This window comes from Hyla sarda, chromosome 1 (assembly GCF_029499605.1).
Source record: "Hyla sarda isolate aHylSar1 chromosome 1, aHylSar1.hap1, whole genome shotgun sequence".
In the NCBI taxonomy this organism is placed as follows: Eukaryota; Metazoa; Chordata; class Amphibia; order Anura; family Hylidae; genus Hyla; species Hyla sarda.
The window spans coordinates 60,992,119-60,996,223 of record NC_079189.1 but is presented as its reverse complement, the minus strand read 5'-3'; the positions used below and the strand labels follow the sequence as shown (position 1 = coordinate 60,996,223).

At 42.4% G+C, this 4,105-nt stretch overlaps 1 pseudogene; it reads left to right on the top strand.

Moving 5' to 3' along the window:
* The first annotated feature begins 2,639 nt into the window (after positions 1-2,639).
* Positions 2,640-2,711, top strand: LOC130343843 (U2 spliceosomal RNA; annotated as a pseudogene).
* Positions 2,712-4,105: the final 1,394 nt, after the last annotated feature.

Below are 4,105 nucleotides of genomic sequence, written 5' to 3'. Positions count from 1 at the left end.
TTAACAAACAAAACCACCGCTATTTGTCTGACACTAACCCACATTGGATAGATCCCTTCAAGACTGTTGGAACACAAAAATTGATGGTATGGTGTGGTATATGGGGTACAAAGATAGTGGGGCCATTCTTCATCAATGGAAACCTCAAGGCCACTGGATATGTGAAATTGCTACATGATGATGTGTTTCCCTCTTTATGCACTGAAGCTGGCACGTTCCCTGAGTTTTTCCAGCAAGATGGTGCACCACCACATTATGGGTGTCAGGTCCGAGCATTCCTAGATGAACAGTTTCCTGGAAAGTGGATTGGTCATCGTGGGCCAGTTGAATGGCCCCCAAGGTCTCCCAATCTGACCCCCTTAGACTTTTATCTTTGGGGTCATCTGAAGGCAATTGTCTATGCTGTGAAGATAGGAGATGTGCAGCACCTGAAACTACGGATACTGGAAGCCTGTGCTAGCATTTCTCCTGCGGTGTATATAGTAGTATATAGCAGTGTATACGGATACTGGAAGCCTGTGCTAGCATTTCTCCTGCGGTGTATATAGTAGTATATAGCAGTGTATACGGATACTGGAAGCCTGTGCTAGCATTTCTCCTGCGGTGTATATAGTAGTATATAGTAGTATATAGAGAAGAGGGTTGCATTGACAATCCAACACAATGGGCAGCACATTGAACACATTTTATAAGTGGTCAGAAACTTGTAAATAACTCATGAAAGAATAAAGTTACGTTAAAACCAAGCACATCATTGTTTTTCTTGTGAAATTCCCAATAAGTTTGATGTGTCACATGACCCTCTTCCTATTGAAAAACAAAAGTTGGATTCACAATGGCCGACTTCAAAATGGCCGCCATGGTCACCACCCATCTTGAAAAGTTTCCCCCCCTCACATATACTAATGTGCCACAAACAGGAAGTTAATATCACCAACCATTCCCATTTTATTAAGGTGTATCCATATAAATGGCCCACCCTGTATATAGTACAGTGTCTGCATTGCTACTCATTTACTCTTGTCTTGATCACCGAGTGGATTCTGGTTGTGGTACTGACGAGCTGCTGGACTATGGTATAGCATTGTTGCATTCAAGATGGTGGTTTGTATGCTTGTAGTGCCTAATTTACTCTGAAGAGGCAATGTAGGATATTTCACTTCTTGCCAGATTTCCTAGCACAGAACACCCTTTTGCCATCTTTTATTTCCAGGATGGCAAGGCATTGAAGATATGGCACTGCTGGTAAATATTATCTAAATTACAGTAATGCAGTGTTGGAGTTCTCGACTTTGTTTTGGGGCTGTATGAATTCTTGCCATGGCCCTGGCTGGATGACTAAGCGGGTGACAATCTGAGCTGCAGTTCTGGGTCTGAATAGAGTGTTGTACTGGTGACAGCACAGTGTGAATACACCTGTATGCAGGCAGCTGGAATGTATCTATGCAATGCATATAATGGAACAGCAGAGGGCAATGTAACACAATATATATATATATATATATATATATATATATATATATATATATATATACTATTTACTACATTTATTTTGTTGGTATTTAAGACCTCCGATGTGGTGGCATATTTATATATTTATGAGGACAAAATGATGCTGTTGTGTTCCAAGGTAATCCTGGTGGTGCCTTGGATTTTGTTAGGCCTTATTCAAATCTATTATGCACACAAAGTTGCATATTTACAGTGGAGAACAGGTAAAAAGATATCCCGGCATATACAGATGCATTCTCATAGGGTTGTATAGACCCAATGATGCTATTCTGTCCCACATATAAACCCAAAAGAGAAGAAAAAATTATAGACTATGTTTGGTCTATAAGTATAAGTCAGAATACCAACATAAAGGTATAATAGATAAGCAATCAATTGTCCTCAATGGTGTGAACACAACTTTACAAATTTATATATTTTTTTCAAACTCTTAGGCCGGATTCACATGAGGTATTGAAGCCCCTAATACTGCCAGCAGGGTAGCGCCAGCCCTGGGCATCATAGTGATCTAGTGCTGGATGACTTACAAATCATACAAGTACAGATGTAGCAGAGCTGAAAGCGTTATTTGAAGCTTATCTTTTGAATATGAATTTCCAGCTGTAGATCTCTTCTTTCATTTAAAGGTTAAGAGCATTAGCACTGAAAACATCAGTTAATATAATTTGCATTAAGTCCAGAGGGATGTGGGTTATTAAAGGTAAACATGGTTAGTCCAATACCATATGACATGTTATATAGCCTACAAAACCTATTATGTCATCAATACACAGTTTTACACTTATATGTAATCTTTGACTTAATCTAGTGATTTGCATTCTTCATTGTCTACTTACTAGTAACTTTCCCAAGATGCAGTGGAGCACAGATCATTGCTATAATGGTCAGCAAGCACCTAACTCAGTGTTTTTCAACATTGTGTCTCCAGCTGTTGCAAAACTACAACTCCTAGCATGCCCGGACAGCCTTTGACTGTTCTAGATTTGCAACAGCTGGAGAAACATGGTTTGGAAAACACTGATGTAACCGATTCTTTTCCTCAGCAGGTATAAGTTTGGCTGCAGCTTTTGGGAATTTACATTGCAGCTCTCTACTGCCATCTTCTGGTCAAGACACGTGTATGCACGTCTCGGCCTTTTGGCTAAGATCAAGTGTAGTATCTGTTCTTATCAGTTTTCATGCTGGTGGGCAGTAACGCCGGTGCGGGGATGGGTTCTGAATGGAGGGGGCAGGTGTACCGGGGCTGATTCGGAGGAATCAGCTCGTTGGCTGCCCTGATGTGACCTGTTTCCTCTGGGTCTCGCCATGAGGCTGAGAGGGTCCAGAGCCGAGGTACTTTCGTGCCTCTGGGAGGGGTGACCCCGAGGTGCTGAAACTCACTGGGAGAATAGACTCACTGGGGGAGATTTACTAATCTAGTCTATTCTGGGTATGCTTACAGACCAGCGTATGTGGTAGTCTCCTGTCTATTGTGCTCCTAATTTATCAAAGGTCTCACAGCCCTTGATAAATTCTGTGCTCAGACTTCAGGGTCTACAGCTTAAACTGCATTTAGACCTGCTCCAACATGGTCTGACATTTCAGTGTATTTTGGGCAGATGCGACTTGTCGCACAAAAGTCGCACTTGATAAATTCAGCACCAATGCATTTTCCAATGCATTTCAGTCTAAAATAGACTTGCATGCATCATGTTCTAAAAATCCTCTACCGCAAAAGTCGCAGAAAAGTCGCACATATTTAGACTGCGACTTTCTGTGCGACAAATTTAGACAGGAAAAACCAGTCTAAATCCTTTGATAAATCTCCCCCACTGAGTGGAAGCACGGCCACCATAATCTCTTCATCTTGTGGCACACACCTCTTGATTCCTGGCCTTCTGGCTAGGATCAGAGAAATTTTTATAGATCCGGCCGGATATCTGGGCAGTATATCTCCACACTTTTTTTTGTCACTGTGTCACTTTTTGCGTGTTGTGTGTCCACAGGATTGTTAGGATGCTGTAGCCCTTCTGGGTGTCCCCCCCTAGCGGTCTAGGGGAGGAGTGTGGGGCCATCAGGTTCCTTAACTCCCTGCAAAAACCCTGGGTACTCCTGCATGGGCAGGGTACCGACCGTATACGGCTCTGCAGGCAGATACCTTGGCTAACGCCAAGGGGGATGCTGGGAGCATTTGTGGTCCCATAGTAGCTTTGGCAAAAAGGGACATCGAACCTGGAACCTTGCAGGTACCTTTAGGTCCTAAGGCGAAGGGTAAGGTTGGTTGGGGGGGGCCTCTCTCCTGTCGGAGAAGGGCTTGCGATAGACCGCATCCTCTGTGCACGTTTTTTTAGTGAAACACGTTTGCACTTTTTCTTGCACTTTGGGTGATTTGAGAGCGCGTTCCTCGGCTCTTAGATAAAGACACGTGTATGCATTCTCTTAGACTTCCAAAAACATTGTCATTCTTGTCATTAGGCTGTGTGTGGTATTGCAGCTCAGTTTACATTTTCATAGTCTGGACATTTATGCACACAAACGATACCACATATGTTTATGCTTTATTTACATTATTTTGTTTAAAAAATGGGAAAAGAGGGGTAATTTCAACTTTTAT